Genomic DNA, 21,734 nt, shown 5'->3' on the forward strand with positions numbered 1-21,734 from the left:
TACATTATGTATTTGCGTCCATTAAAAAATGAATTGGTCTCATCATAATTAGATTCCATAAGCTATTTTCCCTGTTCTGACAGCTGATATTAAAAATTTTCAAGAGTATCTCCAGAGCATATCAACTACCATTTCTACAATACCCTTTTCACACATTTCTCATGTGCACAGGGCATGAAATATGCTTCAAGGCTTAAGTCTTAAGACCTCTGAAATACTCCAAACTCTAATACATAGAGACATTTTTAATAAGACGCAAGCAATTTGAGTGCTTAGCAAAAGGATGATTTACTTGGGAGGACTATGGCACGGCTTAGCTGCAGTCAATGGCAAAGCCTTGATGCGTGCACGGATTGCTATAGACGCGTATATGAACACATCCCGGCCTAATCCCTGACATCAAAAACAAACCAAGAAAATGCTCTGACAACAGCCAAAAAACATTCTTCGTCGTCTTTGAACTGCGTTCAATTATAGAAAATTGCGCTAATCCTTCGAAGTTTCAACTACATCCCGGCACACACACACACACACACACACACCACGTACACAGTAGCAAAAGTATCTATACAAGTACTTGTATATTGTATCTTTGAGCTTGTATCTTGTATCTTATTAGCGCTCACAACTTGCTCTGACATTAATCCCCCGCACAGCAGCTACGTTTTCGACTTGTAGCCGAAACTGTGGCAAGTTGTTGCTTGCAACTTGCAACTTTTGCTTGCAACATACACTTCAACTTCAACTTCAACTTCAACTGGGCTGCACTTAAGCCGATGACGCGGGCGAAACCGAAAACGAAGACAAATCAGAAGCTCAACTTGAAGTTGAAGCCAGCTTTGCTCTGTCCCTTAGCAACAGATTCCCCTATGTACAAAGCATATAGATTATATATATACATATATGTTTGGGTATAAGAACAACAGAAAGCATATTTGGTAGCTATCGAAATGTAAATACCCTAACATCCACAGAATATTTCAAGACTATAAAATGTAATGATGTAAAAAAATAAATAAAAATAATTTAGAACATTTTTAATAATGTCAAAGTGTTACAAAAAAACTTATTCCTAATCATAAAATATTATATGAAAAATAAATAACTAAAAATAAAATATATAACAGCAATAATAAGAATATTTATAATAAAAATAGTACCCAAATTTAAATAAAATTATAGTAAAAATAATAATATTTAATATATAACAATAATGTAACAATATGACAATGATAGAATATCACAAAAAATTAGAAAATTAACTTAATAATTATAAATATAATTCAATTTGAATAAATATATAAGAGTAAGAATAAATAAATAAAATAATAAAGTGAATATTTAATTTTGAAATCAAATATATCAATTTTATTCTATCTACATATATGCGTATTTAATTATAATCAATCGTATTCGTATTAGAATAATATAGATTACCTTATTTAATATTAGACATAAGACAATCGAGTAGCGCTGTATCCAAAATATGCAGTTAAATTTAATTAAATTCTAATTAAATCATTTATCATTTATAACTTATCATTTTTCATCATAATTTAAACCATTCTTATAATATTAATCGTACCCTGTATAAGAAGAGATTTAAAAAGAATAAAGAAACAGTTTAAAGTTCTTTGAGAAAAAGTTAAAGTAAGTTAATAGCTGAAATATAAATTATTTATATATTTAACAGTAGGTCTATGATATTTATAAACTTTAGGTTGACTATCAGCCTTTTCAGATTGCATTTAAAAAATGTATATAGCTCAGGTCGAAGTTGGAAACATTTGTCATGCACTACTTGGGCTGCCCTTGGTGTTAGGGTATTGCCGCCCCACAAGTACCGATTCCGATTGCAATTGCAATGCCGATTCCGATTTCTGTTCTGCCTGGAACAGATTAAATTCCAATTCGAAAATTGTTTTCTCTGCCCATCCTCGCGGGGCTCGCTGCCGATGCCGATGCCGATTCCGGTTCCGAATCCGAGTCGCCGGCTAATTCCCGCATGCAATGAAAACAATTTCAGCTCTACGAGTATTTTTCTCCAAACAAGCGCGTTGATTTTTATCAAGCTTATTATGTGGGTCGTGGCAGGGGCAGCATGGGTACGGGAGAGTCAGGGCAAGGGCAAGTGGGGGCGTGGCAGTGGCAGCCCTTTGTATTCGTTGTTGTTGTTGTTGTTGGTTGGTTTTCGGTTCTTAAGCTGCCCAGCAACAATGACAGCAGCGGCAGCCGCAGCCAGTTGCATGCCACATATCAGGGCATTGCATGCCCCGCCCCCAGCCCCCTGCCTGACTGCCCATGCCCCAGGTGCAGTGCAGCGCGAAATTCCACTCATTTTTAACAAGTTCTCGGTCGCATTTGTTGCCCAACAATGCGAAGGTTAAGCCCAACCCCCCGCGTCTCACTTCATAACACAAGCTGAAGACATGGGCAGTGGCAGCGGCGGCCTTCCCCTCCTCCCTCTGTCCCTCTGTCGCACTGTCTCTATGGTATCTCATTTTTATGCGTAGCGCTTGAGGTAACTCGAAACGCCGCCAGCAGAAGTTGGAGTAGCTGCCACATTGTCAACGTCAGTTAGCCACTCGCCTTGATCCCCTATCCCCTATCGCACATCCCCTATACCCTGTATCGTATTCCCCAACCGCTACCGCTTCTCCTCCTCCTCCGTCTCCTCCTGCTCGTCATCTGCTAACCACAATCAGCTGTTGCTGGCCTGTAGACGGGTCTTCAAAGAGAAGCTAACTACCTACGGGGCACTTACAATGTTTTGGCACAATTAAAGCTGCTGCCGATGCTGTCACTCAGCTGACGTGGCACAGTGGGACAAAGGTGTATTTAAAAGAGGCATTCATGTTCTATATCAAATAGAATATAATAAATATTTTATATTTCGATTCCCGGTTTTTGTTTGGTAAAGGAATTGTTCATTTTTAGAGCTATAAAATATTCATATGTGATTATTAGTTTTATATAATCAATATACAATAATAATACAGTAGAGTCCCGATAATTCGAAATGGCAAATGAAACAGTTTTTTTTATTTTTTTATCGAGAATTAATGAGAAAGAATTTCCTTCAAGGGAATAGAATTTTATTCGATTTATATTATTTTAGCAGTGTACATATTATCGAGACTCTATTGTTTATGTACTCTTTATATTATATGTAAGTTTTCGTATCAGTTGCCTCTCTCATACTCATATTATAATCATTGCAAACCAATTTTACTTCAAGTCTAAATCTTTCACATAAAATGTAAATATTCATTTAGAATTCGTTGAGTGCATATTTTGGTTTACTGTCGCACTGTGCATAGTTGTTGCTTTTGTTGTTGCTGTTGTTGTTGTCATTATTGTTTGCTTTCTTGTCACTGTCGTTGGGTATTTTCATTCTTGTATATTTTTTTGCTTGCTGTAACCTTAGAACTTGTGAAGTTCTTGGCTGCGCTGCCTTTCTCGCCGCCTTTGTAAATGGGCATAATACCGGAAACCCGCAACAACGACGACAGCAACAGCAACAGCAACAGAGACTGCGACAACTAAAGCAACAACTGGAACAACAGCTGAGTACTGGGATTGTGGTTCAGCTGATGAGCGGTTCGATGGTTCAGCGGTTCGCTCTGCTGCCTCTCACACATTCGCAGAACAAAACGCCAAAGTTTCCCCTCCGGCCTATGCACAGCTCGGCTCAGCCCACTCAACCCCATCCGAAACATGGAAGCTTGAAAAACTTGCCGCTGGTTCCGGTGAAAATCCAGTGGCCTTAAACTTCGACTTAAACAGCCTCGTTTAGCCCGACAATTAATAGAATCCACATCCACTCGACAACTCTACAGCTTACAACATGTCTCCCCATCTGCCCATCTGTCCCTCTGTCTCTCTGTCTGTCCCATTGTTTGTCTGTCTGTTTGTTTGTTTGCTGTAACTGGCAGCATAATTACCACATATTTTCTGTAAGTGGCACAACGCAAAGTTCCCCATTTAGTCCGAAGTTGTTGCCACTTACCACTTACCACTTGCCACTTACTTGGCCACTTCCCAGCGACGACTGCACGGGAAATGAGATTCATTCTTTGGCTGCTTCTTCCACTACTCCTCCTCTTGTTCTCGTTCTCTTTTTTTTTTTTTTTTTTTTGCTTTCGCTATGGTATTTAAAAAATTGCTCGCTACTGAGGTGAGTGAGGTGACATAGACATACTTATATGGGGTGCCCCCATCCATCCATCTGAGGGGCCGACAGCCAAACTAACCGAGAGGCCCACACACCAGATGAGAATAATAATTTGGAATTGGAATTTGAATACGCTGGACAATTGATGCCAGTTTCAGTGTGAATTGCCTCTAATACTAAGTGATTTTTCGTAGAATTGTAATACACAGATTAAAAGTGTGAGATATTGTCTCATTTCAATTTAATAACTCTCTGTTGCTCTGTTCAATTTGGATGACATTTAGGGTCTTTCTATCACTCTGTAATTAACTTAATTTATAAATGAATGAGAAATTTCTAATCAAATAAATATCAAGAAAATCATTTAGTTATTGATTTGGCATGTAAATTCATATAAATTTCGACTAGTTTATGCTATTTGTTTTCTTCATATTCTAACTCACTTTGGAACTGCCCACTTATCTAAAACTTGAGCCTACACAGAAACCATAATAAATCGATTTCAGCTCAATTTACATGACAATTGATGCCCAAGAGATTTTTAGTATAAAAATTATGGCGATGCGACTGCATCTCTATATGATATTCAATCAGATGTCTTAACAATGTGAACGAATCTCATATTTAGCTCAAGCCCACACTGGACTACAATTAATCAAAATTAAATGCATTATGCATGACAATTCATGTAATTTTCAGTGTGTAAATCAGGTGTTTAAGTATAATTTAAAATATTTAATGCCGATAGAAGCAGAAGTATTAAAAAGCTGAGTGAAATTTACTAAAACTATGTTTAATACAATTTAAGCTCATTTTGTAGACTTTATATTTAATCATAGAGTAGGTACTTTAATCTGATCTTTAATCAAGGCCCACAATAAAATTAAAACTGATATTCATATTCTCAATCTATTTTAAATGACATGAAAAATCAATACACGTTAAAGTTCACACAAGTTTCAATGCACGAATCATATCACTTGAAAGCATTTTTAATATATTATAAAAACAAATTCAATTTTATAACCAAGAACAGGATTTTCATTATAAAAAAATAGATTTTGTGTGGGATTAATTGAAAATCTCTGCTTAATTTATGCAAACTACAGTAATAACTGGCTCATGGCGGGCAGCACAGTTAACGGCAGCTAATTAATGGGAACAAGATAAAAATAGAGTCCGAAACTATAATTAAATTGATATTAATTTAAGCCGGAGCCCTATCAAATCGAACCACCGCACAGATCTCAATAACATTATTAATTCTCGCTCAGCGACTACTGTGGAGCTCGAGCCGGGGATTTGGTGGGGCATTTACATAATTTCATAAAATGCAAATTGGCGCCAGTTTAAGATCGAAGATAAAACACCGCCGCATTTAAAACGAGCCAACAAATTGCAGATCGGAATCTTTTGATGCGTAATTAATAATAAAAGCGTGAAAACAAAGCTGAAAAAGGGGGAAAAGTCGAGGAAAACCCAAAGCAAGGGTTGCAGTTAGATACTAGACTAGACTCTTAACTGTCTACAGGTAAGCAGCAGATACTCACTCGACCCCTGCCTCTACCTCTGTGTCTACCCCTCCCAAGACCTCTCTAGATACATGTTGTAATACGAGAAGCAAAGAACTATAGAGAACTATAGAGCCGCGCCTACCCGAAAGGAAGAGCCGGCAACCACAGCCGCGACGAATTCAATAGAAAAAAAGAAAAGAAAAGAAATGGAAAAGAAAAACAACAAGTTGTAAAGAAAAGTTGCTCAAAATGCATTGTTGTTGTCTCCGACTTTTCCAGATACTTCACAAAAAAAAAAAAAAAAAAAAAAAGGAAACCCCTGGGATATGTCGAGCCAAAGCCGAAGACCAGTCCAACAGCAACCAGAAAAAAACTTTCTTTTATGCTCGCTCACAAAGTGAAATGTGAGTATATGTGGTTTGTACACAGAGAATTGTTAGCTGGAATATATAGGAGGCGTGGCGAATTCGTAATTCCATATATCTCTCATTCGACTTTACTAGCAGTGAGACACTGAAAGCACTAGATAAGTATATAAGGATTAAGTAAAATATTTAACACTTGGCATGATCAAAGAACTTCATCTGTGCTTCTCTAAAGATTTCAAAAACCAAATCATATACTTATATAAATCCAGATCCTAGGATCTAGGATCTGTAACGAAGCGTATCTTTCAAGATAGTTTATAGAAGATGTATGGAAGTAATTCCAACAAAAATTCCTAGCTGAATTTCTGCTGACTAATCTTCCTCTTCCTCTTGGAAGGCGTGGAAAACCTGATAATCTGCAGCCTCTACAGTTGCACAGTTTACAATGCTAGATCTTCAGATCTCCAAGATCTATTTATTATAGTTACTTCACCCAACGGCACCTAAAATACTAAAATACTTCAAGAAATTGTCGATTTCTATGCCTACTGAACGAGTAATATCAAGTTAGCTAAGCACGACTCCGACTCAGCCTTGCTCAAGGGTGAGCGTAGGGCTTGTTTGTTATTATTGTGAATTGTAAGAGCAGAGAGGGATAGAATGAGAGGGAAATAGAGATTGACCCTTTGGAGGGGTGTGCGAACAGCTTTATTGATAGATTGCAATTTCTCAACAACAAACAATGCTCAGAGAGGGGAAAAAACAAAAGCCCACAAAACTCTTTTGTTCCACTGTGCATTCGGGATTTGTAAAGAAATTAGAAATTTGCGTAACAATTCGTGGATAGGCTCGCTGATTTATAGATATTTAATAAAGCGCTTTCCCAGGACCCATTCTCTATTCTCTATGCTCTTATACATATATCTTAAGCTTCGCTATCTGCAACATTTTCACGGAATTTGCATGATAAAAGGTGCCCACTAGGGAGGAGGAAGGAGGAATAACGAAGGAGTAGGGATGAGAGAGGAGGTTTCCTCTGAGTTGCTTTCTTAACTGGCAATAATAACAAGCGTTGCTGATTATCTCGTCAGTCGGCAGTTGGCTTTATAGAGAGGGACGATATGCGCATATGTGGAAATCCACCCCGTGGCCCGTCCAGAAATGCAAGTTTTTCACAAATTTCCTTGTTCTTATTGTTTATTTGTTTATTGTTTGCTCAGGCGCCTTTCGGCGCGCTGCAGAAATTATGACGCAATTTATAGTTTTTATTTTATGTTGTATGATTTTCTTTTTGTTCAGGGATTTAAGTATAGCATAACCAAGATTTATTTCCGGCTTTGGCAAATTTACACCATATGCCGCAATACGGCGCCGACTCTCCCAGTTTTTCCCTCAGCTGCCCAAGCACCAAAGTTTCTTATCCAGTCAGCAGAACTGAAAGGCTCGGCCCGATTGTTAAGAAAAACTTTTGTGTTTTACCCCATGTGAAAATGGTTTACAATGTTCCAAAAGACGGCCGTGTGGAGAGGTCGCGCGAAAATGCACGTCAAATATATATATAAAATATAAAATATAACCCAAATAAAGTAAAAACGAGGCTTAAATCTTGCCTCGGCTGACGCAAACTTTGCCCAACAAAAAAGAATCCAGCTTGTGCTATAAAATGTATTTAATTGTCCTGAAAAAGCAACTTTTGCAGCATGTTACAGGCGGCTCAGAAAGCTTTGAGCGGGTCGTGAAAGCACTTGGGCTGAAAGGCAGCTTTATCACAGCTCATGCAAAAGCTTTTCAATTAGTGGAACTTTGTACTTTGCTGTGGGGGAAAGATGCAAGCACATCGAATAGATTTATTTTAATATATTTAAGTGTCTTCATAAAGTAACTTTCAAAGTAGATTTCGGCTTCAGAGTAAGCCTAATTACTATCCAAGCAAGAGCTTGGTACTTAGTGAAAAGTTTGAGAGTGAGAGTCTCTTTCTCCATTATAGTCAGACTTTAAATTAAATTAAATTAAATTTGTTAAAACTAAATCCTTTATATTTCATAGGAGAAGTTTTATTATATTATTAATTATTTCTTATTTATTATTCATTATTTATTTTATTATTATATGTATTATGATTATTTATTATATTTATTAGGAGGGAGGTTATTATTTATTATTTAGGAGGGATTAGGAGGAGGGAGGAGTTATTATTATTTTTATTATCTATTTATTTAGGGATATTTATTAGGAGGATATTATGATTTATTATTTATTATTTATTATTTATTATTTATTATTTATTATTTATTATTTATTATTTATTATTTATTATTTATTATTTATTATTTATTATTTATTATTTATTATTTATTATTTATTATTTATTATTATATTATTATTTATTATTTATTATTTATTATTTATTATTTATTATTTATTATTTATTATTTACTATTTATTATTTATTATTATTATGATAAATTAATAAATCTGAATTGCTAGGATTAATCATATTATTTACTGAGCGAACTTCTTTTGAGGAAAATAAGAAAAGGGGAATGCACCTTTATATTTCACATGTTCAGCTGTAAGTTAATTTCAATTGCTTTCCTTTAATATTTAATTTAATAAAAAATAGATAAACTAATGATTTACGGATTTTTTACTGCATTAATCACATTCCATGCGAGATTTGCATTTAATGAAGAGAGAACTTTCACTTCAGCGCATGGAAATTTTAGTATGTACTTAACAGTATTTATATTTAGGCTATATTTATTACATGACCCAAAGTAACAACCTTTTCCAATAAAGCTTTACGCCTTACCTATCAGGCTGCAAGCGCATTAAAGCTTTTATGTTGCTTTCATCATATTACTCACTGCACGAGTTTCTCTTAATGAAAATATACAGGGAGAGGTGGAGTCAGAAAGACCTTTAAGCCTCACATATTACGCTGTAAATCAATTTCAATATCACATTAGGTGCCGCTCCATGCTAAAAGTTCCTTTAATTACACGCGTTTTCAGCTTCCCTCTCGCACACATGAAGCTGTAAATCCTGCAGTTTATAACTTTACCTGATAAAAATCTTCATATGCGCCCCCTGCTGAACACTTTCTCATTTGCATCGTAAAAAGGAGAATCTCCTTCTTATCTTGCCCATATAATTCATGTGTGAAATTCACATAGATGCCTCCACATAGATGCCTGTCCCGCCACACATTACGTAATGGATATGACGAAACAATATTTCAACTCAATAAAATATGAAAAATTACGACGAGATGCCCGAAACTTAGTTTTATCGTAGTCCATAACTCAAAGAACCAATCGGAAGAACTGGTTCTTCCAAGCCCTCGTTCCATGTGTGTGTGTGTGTGTGCTTGTGTAATCCGATACGAGAACATAAAGTGCATGAGATATGCCACTCGTCGCATATCTATGTAAATATTATTGGTAAAATTTATGCTGTCTCAATGAAATTCATATATGGATCCAACAAATTTTAGTTTATGCCTCGGCTGACCTTCGCCTGACCTGACTAGAGGCCCAGCGAGCAAACGCAATTTGTAATATTTCAAGGAAGTAAATAGATCATGAAATGAAATACGCACCACGGAGCACAGTGCTCAAGCATTGTCTCCAATAGACATAAAAAACTATCTCTAATTAGCGTGCGTTGAAAACCTTTTGATTTGTGGGACAACGTCTCAAGCGAATAGCATCTGGAAGGGGAAACGGAATGGGCATCGGGAATGGGAATGGAAGTGGGAATGGAAATGGGAATGGGTCTACATAAATCATAAAATACGCATAAATTACATTCACAAATTATTTGAACTGTAAATATGTTGCCAAGTACATCTATCTTCAAATATCAACTGAAATATCTGATGATTTTTTGTTTTTTTGCATAATAGTTGTTCTTTATTATTTACCAGAGACCATAAAATATACATACATATATACCTAAGCATGTGACAGATAACAACACTAAGAGTTGGGGACAGTTCTAAGTTTTCATATTTTTACATATAATAAATAAAATATTTATATATAATATGCACACATATATTAACATTATTTTGATCTTTAAAGATATCTATTAATATTTCTACATTATTTTTGTACAAGTAATTTTTCAACATATTAGGCTATCTATAAATAAAGCCCTACTATGCTCAAGTTAAATATTAAGAAAAAATATTATTATTATAAATTATATTATGATTTTTTAAAAACTCTAAACATTCAATCATAATAAATTCATTGAAGAATTTCCTGAATGTTTCAATTGGTTTCATTTCAAATTTTCATAATCTAATATTTTACTATCAATTTTAATTAGGCTCTCAGTATATAATGTTATGTTCCGTACCATATAACATCTAATTCATATGTAAATTAATTATTTGAACATATAACATAAAACAGATGTCTTTTGATTAATAGACTTGTCGCTTGTCACTTGCTGATGCTCCGCTCTTGGGCCTATGATATCATTTTATTTGGCAATATATGGCATTCTGTACCGCTTCCATTTGGGGCATTGTCGAGCTGTCCGGCTGCGTGGATGTCGCAGCTACTTAAGTGTAATAAATATGTTGCCAGCAATTTCAAAATTAAGAAAAAGTATTTCAATTTATTGTGCAGCTGGGCCTACTACACACACACACACACAGCAGCAGCAGCCCCTCCCCAACGCCTCTACAAGCAGCAGCATGTGCTGTGCGGACGGAGAGTAGTCGAGTTTGGACGGACGGAGTGCAGCATAAATCATTTTCATCTGCGTTGCAAGTTGCAGCGATGCGTTTTGAGTTCGCGTACTTTGCCACATGCTGCCAAATGTTGAGAGGTTTCACACCCCCCACCCGCTCTGTCGATCTCGCCATCACTCTCACTCTCCATCTCGGTCTCGCGGCATCGCTGCATTTTCCAAATATACCCGTTCCATTGTCGTACGCCTACGTTCCGTTCCGCATTCGCTACGGATTCGAATTCGAATTCGTATTCGAGTTTCGTTCGTTTTTCTTTTCTTTTCTTTGATTTATGGCCCAGCTTCCAATATAATTATGCTGTATCCAAAATATATATGTATGTGGATATTCTCGAGCGCTAGAAAATGTGCTCATGTGTTTTCGAGACTCGCAGCAAAAGATTCAAACATTTCTTCCGTCTTCATATTTTCATTTGAAAAATTGTCTCTATGCGGATGCCCTAACATGCCAAGGTATTATGAGCTATAATAAGAGTTAGAGGCAATGTATATAAATGAAACCGTGTAGGTGATGATGTATGGCTATACTATAAAAGGTATTTTTTTAAATTTAATATGCCTATACTATATAAGGAATATAATATTACATAATATGATATATGATAGTTGTCTATACTAAATATATTTGATTGATTATATACCATGATATGAATATATACCAAACAAAACTATTCTCTAATTCCTTTAACAATATATAAAAGTGTATTATATAGTCGACTTCAGGATTTACCAGTATCTCAGCCTATTTTGAATGCGAAGTGGGTTATCTTTGGGAGGCGTTCGCTCTGTGTTATACCATCGCTCGATTCCATTCTATTTTAATTAAAATTTAAGTTGCCAAAAAAGAAAAAATATGTGCTGGGATTTATGGGGACAGCCCCGATGCACCAGCCGCAACGCCTAATCGAAGCCTACCAAATTGGGTGCTAGAAATGCACAGATGAAATCGTGCACGACAAAAAAAATTAAACACGAAAGAATTTTGGTTTGGGTTCGCCAGAAATTCGGAAATTTACATGATCTTGTGGTCTTAAGTATTTATCTAAGGCAACCCAAGAATGTGAATGAAACATTCTATACCAAGGGGATTTGTTTAATTTCATATTTAGAGATATTAAACGGAAATATATAAATATGGAAAGTATAGATATATGTATATAGAGTATAAATCTATTCTGAAAGAGCTGTCTATGTAAGTAATCGAAATGAAATTGAAATCGGTTATATCTCAAGTGAATAATAACAGTGCACGAGTTATAGATAATATCATACTGGCAAAGAAAAAACTCATCGAAATAAATAAAACTACTTGTCCGATTTGGCGCTGGAGCCACTGTATATCGGAGGACAGTAATTCAGCCGTGTTAAGCGGGTCTATAAAACCTATTAAGTACATATGATAGTACAGAGGTTTTCTGTTTTCTGTCTTCTTTATATTAATTCCTTATCCATTTATTGTATCCTCCGTACCCCCTCGATCTCTCAATGGCTCAATCCGTAATGCTTTATAACTCACTCTCTCTCTCTCTCTATCTCATTTCCTCTCTCTTTCACATGTTTATATAATCTTAGACAGAAAGTTCTTTCCTAGTCGCAGTATTTTTATGACCACAACTCTATGTACTTTTCTGTATAAGTAAATTCATATGAATATTCAGATCTGATCAGATCAGTTAGTAAGCGCTTAATTATTATTATATGTAGTTTTATTACAATGTTGTTTCAGGTAATTTTCAAGCAGATCAAAAGATCAAATGAAAAGACACGTACGAAGCTTTCTTCAGCACAGCTACCTCTCTCTCACACTCGCGCACACACTCAGGCAGGCAGTCTCCTCTTATGCGCTTTACACTTCCTTCTGTTCAGCTTCGTTATGTTGCTTGAGCAACAACAAAAGCGAGAAACAACAAATATGAAAAAAGATCAACAGCAGCAACAACAACAACGAAACACAACCTCAGCATCGCATAAATAAATCTGTCAAGTGTTGCGCATAAATATCTCTGCAACATGTTGTTCGGTTTTTAGTTGTTGCCTCAGGATGTTGTTGTTGTTGTTGTTGTTTTGGCTGTTGCTTTAATTAAATGCTGCAATCAAGTGCGTAGCGCGATATTTCCAATGAAAAATTACAAAAACAAAAACGCAAAGAGAATTAAATGGCAAAGGCAACGGGCGAACGATGGATGGATGGCATGGAAGGAGTGTCGCCGAGGGAGCGGCAAGTGGCAAGCGGAAAGTGAAAAGAGATGGGGCGAGAGGGCGAGAGGTGTAGAGGCGGGCGTGCAACGTTCGCCATTTGGCCGCGAGCCCCGCCTCATGTTTGTGCATTGAGAAAATTGTGTCCGTTGCACATTTGTTGACTTTGCCACTTGCCTGCGCCTGCAACGCTGCGCCACGCCCCCTCCAGCGCTCCACGGCCCCCTTCCTTCAGCCGGCACAGCGCACAACTCGTTCTGTGGCTAGCCTCGTCAAAGTGCCGTTTGCCTGGGACCGCATCGCCGAGCGATTCGCACTGCCGGCCCCGCCCACCGCTCCGCTCGCCCATCGTACGGATTGTCCCTCCAAATGCCCTAACGAACGGCCCCAGTGAATTAAATTCATAATTAATGCGTTGCATGCACGCACACACGCACACACACACACACACGCACACACACACGCACAGTCGAACCATGGACACGTAGCAGCTACCGTTGCCTCTTTGTTGCCTGACACGTTTATTAAAACTGATTTTTTTTCTGCACACTACAAAAATGAAAGAAGAAGAGCGAGTGCATCAGCTGAGTAACATAGTTTGTTAAAATACATACATATATATATGTACATATGTATATGTAATTAAGTTTTTCATATTAGCTACAATACAAATTTAGTTCTTAATAATCTCTCATTACCAGTGCTGCCAACTTTTTACCAGAATAAAAAGCTGTTTTTAGATGGAAGAAACGAAAAAAAAAGCTGAAAATTTTTACAAAAAAGCCTAAAAAAAAGCGGTTTTTATGGTTTGATTGTTTTTTTTTTTTTTTATTATTTACAAGATTTTCAGCATGCTATCTAATTCTTCGCGACTAGCTTCGGTTTCAGAATCGTACGATCTGTTAGTACCTATCATGCGGAGATAATTTGAAGGAACTTTGTATTCATAGCAGCATTTGCCCAGTCTTCGCAAACCATATCTGTGTGTTATATTAAATAAAAAAGTAATATATATATCGGTATCATCTTTTCACTCTCAATAAAATATTACCTTATGTTAAGAATACTGTTTATTGTGTCTAGGCTCATTGAGTTCCTTAACTTGGACTTTACCAAGTTAAGCTGGCTAAATACGCGTTCCACCTCCGCGTTGGACCATGGTAATGAAAACATTTGCAGGGCAACAGCTGCCAAGTCAAGGAATCTGCGGTTGCCGCCAGAATCCTTGTAATTGGAGACTTCATTCCAAAATTTGGAGCTGTCATTAACGTTTTCCCACTTAACTAGATTAATATCATAGTACTGCCGCTCAATGTCGGCTATTCTGTCTACTTGGAGGTGTTCCAACAATTCTGTAATTCCTTTTTTTTTAGTTGACAGAATTTTATCAACGGAAAAAACGTCAATGTTTTTTAAGATTTTAAAATTGTCGGGGAGCCTGCAGATAAAATCAAAATTATTTAACGGTCGGTAGAAGAATCAGAAAAATTGTTTACCTCTGCTTTAGCTGCTTGATAAGTTCAATAACAAAAGAAGAGCAGCGAGCACGAATTTCTTGTTCGAGGCCTGCATCGATATTTAAAGACTTGATTTTCTTTTCAAAATCATACCCTTTGTACATATCGGATTCTACATGCTCTTCAAAGTTTTCTATTTCCAATACGTCGATTTCCTTGATAGGTGGAACAATTAAATTTTTTAACGATTTAATGGCAAACATTAAGTCGTTTAGCAATTCTGTGGCATTTGTTTTATTGCTTTGAAAGCACTTGTTTACTTTCTGCATGTCGGACAGAATTGGTTTTAAAAAAATTAAATATAATTTATTAATTTGGTCATTATATAATTCATAGAGAATTTGCGACTTGTAGCATTTTTCTTTTGTCGCGGCCAATTCGAAATGCAATTTGAGCTCGTCCCATTGGTCCAAAATGCGTGACACAGCTAACTCAATGGATAGCCATCTGGTGTCGCTCACTTTAGGTATTTTCAATGGAGCCTTCGGATATATCAAAAAAAATTATACGTTCAAATTAAAATAAACTAAAATTTTTTTACGAAAATACTTTGACAACAACGAAACGAAAGACAAAAAAAAAAAAAAAGTCATATTGAAAAATAAAAAAAAAAATTTGATGTTAATAATCTGAATTCAAACCGGCACATGAAAAATAAAATACTCACATTTAACTACATAGGTTAAAAACAAATTCGAGAACATATAACAGAGATATGGGCAAATTTTCACACAAACCTTATCATCATTAATGCATTTATAAATTTTACTATACTCCATTTGCCGAAATGAGCTTTTACAAAACCAATTATAGGTTTCGTAAATTAAAAACTCTAGTTTTTCCGGCAAATGTTGTCTACAAACTTGGCTAACGGCAAGTTGCACAGAATGACAAACACATTTTACCAAAATTAGCTGTGGAGCCTCCTTCTTCAGTTCTGTGTACACACTCCTGTTTGTGCCAACCATAACAGTAGCGTTATCGGTACCAATGCCAATTAAATTTTTAATATCTAATTTGTATGACAATAACACGTTTTTAACGCCATCAACAATGCAAGTAGCATTACCAAATTCTAGGTGAACCAGACTTAAAAATGTTGAGACGAATTCACCTCGCGGAACGGAAAAGTACTTAATTACCAAACCTAAATAAGTATTCATATATGTACATACATGCCATACATGAAATTAAATATATTAAAATAACAAAAACAATTATTAAGATAAATACCTAAAAGTTTTGTAACGCCGATGTCCGTTGATTCATCGAGTATAAGGCTGAACTTAGAGTCGCCTATATCACTGCACAAATCTTCATAAAAATGACGCGCCAAAACATTTTTTATAATACTGGTGCATTTTGTGCGAAGAAGCTTTATTCGCCCGGCAGTTGCACTATCAAAATGGCTGCTGCATAAATTGCCCAAATGGTCTACCTGTGCCATAGCTGTGTGCTGTGCAATAAACAGACACAATGCTGCTTCCTGTTCCAAAGCTTTTGTAGGCAAGGTACTAAAATCAATTTTATTCTTTTGCTGGAAGCCACCCAGCGCACTTGTGTGTTTTTTCGTGCTTGCATGAGCACGAAGATCGCTCAGCTTTGTAGTTATTGTAGTCTTACAATAACTGCAATAGACCCTTGTGTCATCCGTGTCATCCCTGCGAAGCCACTCCTTGAATTCTTCGCTCTTTATCCAAGCATCACGGCACTTTTGCTTATATTCTTTTGGCATGACGAAATTTGTAGCCGAAAAAATCCCACTTATTGTGATCACAGTTTGTGTAAAGCAGTGGTAGTGATATTGGTGAATATCGACGTAAACGACGTAAAGCTGCCACTCTTTGACACATTTGGTATATTTTTACCAAACTTCTTCACAGATTTATCGAAAATGGTAGATTTAAATACCAAACTTTTCTTACAAGTGGCAACCGCGATGCTATGTACATGTTTTCAGTATTAAAAAAATCGATGTATTAAAAAAAATCGAAAAAAGCCTAATTCATTTTCAAAAAAGCCAGAATTCCCGCTTCCCGCAATTCTTAAATATTTCCCGCAATTTGTCTCCGGAAAAAGCCAGATTTGACGGGAAAAAAGCTAAATTGGCAGCAGTGCTCATTACTTATAAACTCACACTCTACCTCTCTCTCTTTCTCACAGTCTCCCACTCACTCGCTTTCTTTTCCTCATCCCATCATTCCATATGCCTACCGTTTTATAGTGTATGCGTCTCTTCGACTTTCGCCTCTCAAAGTTTCTCTCTTTATTTTCGCTTTGCGTTCGCTCTTAGCATATTTCATGCAATTTTGTGTTGTTTTTGTTTTTTTTTTTCGGTTGCTGTGTGTATGTGTGTGTGTGTGTGTTTGTTTTGCTCCTTTTGCATTTCGCATTTCACATTTATTTTATTTTTTTATGGCAACTTTTGATTTGGTGCCAAAAGCACGCGAAGCGAAGTTTGATTCGCATTTGTTCTCGTGCACAATTTGACCTTTCATTAATTATAACGGTATAATTGTGGGGCCAGCCAAATAATGGGGCCCAATCAACAACAATCTAAAGACTATTATTTCCAGAGAGAGACATTTCCATATGTATTTAAAAGCTCGTGAGCAAATAAATCCACGTACTACGTACATAGTACGAATCGGAAATAGTTTGTTATAGGCTTTATGTAAATGCAACGTTATCGAAATTTTATAAAAATCTAGATTTCAGTTAAACGGGTGGATTGGCTCTACAAATAATCATAAGCCTAACACTAATTCCCTTTCACTAGAAGTTTTAAAAATATGTAGATACGTATGTATGCATATACCTACATAAGTATTTATTTACCCATTAATAAGATTTGAGCCTTCAAAGTAGTATCTAATTTGATGTCTACAAAAATTAACATATAAAATTTAGATAGTCAAACTCGCCAAAATAATAAATAATAGACTTAGCTTCTTGAGTGCAAACGAACTTCAATGTATGTACATATTTATAATGCTCTGAAAATTTCATGAGGCTCATAAATTTACATCCGAAGTTTAATCGGCTTATTTTTTATAGCACGGGCGCTCTAGAAAGAATGAAAGAGCAAGCGTATAACGTTCACGAAGCTTTCAGTAAAATTTTAACAGAAGCTCTTATAGTAGGGCAGCCTCGATTTCAGCTGCTCCTACGTTTGTTCACTCTTCACTTAGATAGTTACGCCTGAACCATAATCAGTTATCACCCATCAATATATACATATATATATTAAAAACCAGGAGTTGTAATATTTTTGTCATTTGTCTAAACAATAAACAAACATTTTAAATTGAAAGTAAAATAATATTTTAATATTTTAATGAAAAATCTTTTTATATGTAGTATTATCCAATATACATTTCATAGAATATACCGACTGAACTCTATCAAAATTCCATAAAGCAAATTAATATTACCTTCCAGTTTATTTCGATTAGACGACAGTCTACTTACTATTTGCTCAATTCAAGTTCTGTTCGAATATAAAAGATAGTAAGAGAAGAAGAATAGTAATAGAATATAAAAGATAGTAATCTATAAATCTTTGATAAATCTACTATATTTTGTAAATCAACTTTAACAAGCCCCTTAAAAAGAAACACAGTCTTTTATCTTTCACTTAATTTGTTTTCTTTAAGGAAACGTCCATTACTTGCTCTAAAGTTGCTTCCATCCCAAGTTGTGATGGAATACTTGGTTCAAAGACTGTAAGTAAAATTTAATGGCATATTAAATATGCAACTGCTTTAATGTACTTAATTGTAGGTACGCGTTTTTTACGAGCCCGAAACGCTGCAAAAGGTGTGCAATTATTTATTTGCATAAAGAAAAGCCCAAACGGGAAAAAGGCACGTAAAAATGCATTTAATTATAATTATTGCGCTTCCACTTAGCAGCCCATTCCCTCGAGGCCCCACCTCGTTTGCCAGTGAGCTCATTTTTTTGCATTCTATTTTGTTGCTCGAGCAAATACCCTGTAGTGTACGGTAAAGCACTGCGGGGCATTTACTGCTGGCAGAGGCCAGGAGTGTGAAGGCGATAGAGGAGTGCCGAGACGAGGTACAAACTGAAGAGTATTTATAGAGTATGTAGAGTATAAATATGGTAAAGTATAATCATATAAGAAGGTATATAAAAATGCTGATGGTAAAAGAGTGCCGGAAATTGAGAAGGCGAGAGCACATGAAGAGTCAAAGCAAAATCCTACCTACTTCTTTATAGTATGACCTGATTATATCCTGTAAAATATGACAATTAATGAGAATACAAATCGTCATGCAGTTTGAAATATAAATGGAGCGATCGAATTTGAGAAAAAGTGAGAGACCGGAATAGCAATAGAAAAGCTAGCATAAACAGAAGAAGAAGAAGATACTTATATAAAGAACAGTATTATCGAACTTACAGAGGGCTAAGCGAGAAATTTCTGTCATTCTATGAGCATTACTGAATGAAAATATAATATATACTCTATAATATACTCTATAATATTTTTATAAACCAGTGCCTTATATAATTAAATACTTATCAAACAATAGAAATACTTATATTGCGAATGACATAACGTATGAGACTATAATTATAGCCTGTAATATTTTTCATCCAAAGCGTAGTAGTCTCTTAGTTCATCAATAAACTCTGCAATGGTAGTGAGAGTTTAATATTAGTATTAAGTATTATTTTACTCATACTCATACTCGTACCTATGCCCTGTAACATTTGACAAAATGATAACATATGATGACTTTTTTAATATGATATTTTTTATTTTATTAGATCATTAATAGACAATTTTCAAAACATTTATATTAAAGTCTCTTCAATATTACGCAGTATCTCGCATTCTAGCATCGCCGCAGCACAAATGAACTGCGGTGAATTATAGTAAATATAAATAATAAAACAAAGTGCAGGCAAATGATAAAGTGCATTAAAACGCACGCGAATGCTGCGCCGGGAGGCGGCCACTGCCACGCCCCCTCGGTCGCATTTAAATTGCATTGCACGCAACAGGACGCACGAGTCGATAAATTTGTTGTTGTTGCTGTTGCTGTTGTTGTTGTTGGCAAGAGTTCTTCTATTGCCAAGTTTGCCACAAGATGTGGCAAATGCACACGAGTGCAGCGAGGCACTTATTATCGCAGCTAATTTATGCAACAGGCCTCCGAGTCCCATAAATTGTGCTTATGGCTTACGGAATTGGCCGCAATCCGGAATAACCTCGTTTATGTCATTGTCCACATATAGTTTATACGACACTATAGATGTCTACCTTCTGGCGATCGCATTCGCATGTCGTTTCCATCATCATTTTCTCTCCCTCTCTCCTACCCTCTTTTAATATCGTATTTCATTCAGATTACAGGGTATACGAATGGTGAAGGTGAGGAGACAAAATCTCTAGTAGAGAAAGCGAAGGCAAAATATGAAATATGAGACAAAGAATTGTAAACAATGTGGGAGAGAGAGACGGAAAGCAAAGCTAGACTGATATATATATGAGATATATATGTGTATATCAAGAATCCGGACTGAAATAGGAAGAAAGATGGAGAGAGTCAGAAATATACCGAATGATTGTTAACGATTCATTGAACTAGAGACAGCGGGAGCGTAAGTGAGGAGAGCAAAGAGGGAGAAAAGATAAAAATATGGAAAAAAATACAGAAATATTGAGAGATACATCAAATAATCTCAGAAACTAGAGAGAAGTAGAGAGAAAGTATGTGTACTACAAAAGAAGCTCTACTAAAAACAAAATAATTAAAAAAAGAGATGGACATACTTTCCCTGTCATAGACACTTTGAAGTATAAATACCCCCTTTACAAAAATATAGAGTATACTCCAGTAGTGTTCAGCCTTTGTTTAATCTGTGCCCAAAAAGAGCCCACGATTGCTTTTTCAAGAGTGTCAGAAGCATTTAATTGATCATCAAACGAAGCTCATAAATGAAGCTCCGTTCTCCGTTCTCGAGAACTGCAAAACGAAGGTAAACAAACAGTAAAACTCTCTCGCTGTCTGGCCATAGCGCGGATCTGGATCCCGAAATGGAGCTGGAAATGGAGGGTGCTGTGGGAGAAGGTGCGGGCGCGGCAGAGGGAGAGGTAGAGAGCTGAAGAGGGAACCCTTGTCGCCCGCTGTGCTTGGCTGGCAGGCAACAGTAGCCAGTGGGTAACAGACCTGGTTTCATGTTGAGCCTCGCCTCTACCACACCGTCCTCTGCTCTGTCTTGGAACAGCATCTGCATCTGCATCTTCGCGGCATCTCAGCGCATGTCATGTCTCGTATCTTTTGTGCTAATCGTAAATAACTGTCGAAATTTTTTGCTACTGTATGTGATTTGCACATGGCATACGGGGAGCATGAGGACGGTATGATGCTGGGGATGGGGCTGTGGCTGGAGTTGGGACTGAGGATGAACTTGAAGCTGTTGCTGAAGCTGAACCTCAAGTAGAGCTGGAGAAGAAGAGAGGAGTAGGCGACTGCGGCTGCTGGCAGGAGATGGGACTGAGATGAAGCTTGGTTGGGTTGGGACTGAGGTGGGAGATGAAGCTGAGACTGAGGCTTAGGTTGCAGCTGAGGCTAAGGCTAAGGCTGAGGCAGACTTGGAAGGTGAAGGTAGAGTCAGGGGTAGACGAGACAGAGGTAGAGGCAGAAGTAGAGGCAATGGTAGAGGCAGATGTAGAGGCTGAAAAGGAGCTTGTCCAATTGGCTTTTGGATGCTGCAAGCCATTATTGTTGTTGCTGGTGTTATCTTTAGACGTTGCCTCCAACTCAACGTAGCGAACGCAGCGGCCTAAAGAGGGCGAGTTGGGGGAAAGCAGGGAACGGCTCTAACTTGGGCTCTGGGTCTGGCCGTTAAGAAGGCCTCTTTATATGCGCGCACCTTAAAAAAAAAACGCAACAACAACAAGATACTTAACTTTTTGCACCGTCGCATGAGCGGGACACATATTGCCACGCACACACACACACACACACTCATAGTCGAAAAACCGGAGTTGGAGCTGCGACTTTACGTCTGGAGTTGGGGGCCTGACACCGGCGCAGCGCAGCGCAGAGCTGAGTGAAAAACATGTTTGGTTATAATTCTTTTTATTTCTTGTAGCTCTTTATACCCTGTAGGCCCAGGGGAATAGACGGGCGATTGGAAGGGTATGCGCGCCGTGGCACAAATATAT

The 21,734-nt window shown here is 36.8% G+C and overlaps 1 long non-coding RNA gene across 1 annotated transcript; it reads right to left on the bottom strand.

Moving 5' to 3' along the window:
• Positions 1-14,828: 14,828 nt before the first annotated feature.
• On the bottom strand, positions 14,829-16,472 carry LOC149091491 (uncharacterized). The gene is made up of 2 exons (XR_016196744.1): positions 15,767-16,472; positions 14,829-15,680 (listed from the first exon to the last, which is right to left on the bottom strand). It is a non-coding gene; the product is annotated as an uncharacterized LOC149091491 (long non-coding RNA).
• Between the last annotated feature and the right edge of the window lie 5,262 nt (positions 16,473-21,734).

Source organism: Drosophila navojoa, chromosome 4 (genome assembly GCF_054131105.1).
Source record: "Drosophila navojoa isolate 15081-1374.11 chromosome 4, UAZ_NAV_1.0, whole genome shotgun sequence".
Taxonomy (NCBI): Eukaryota; Metazoa; Arthropoda; class Insecta; order Diptera; family Drosophilidae; genus Drosophila; species Drosophila navojoa.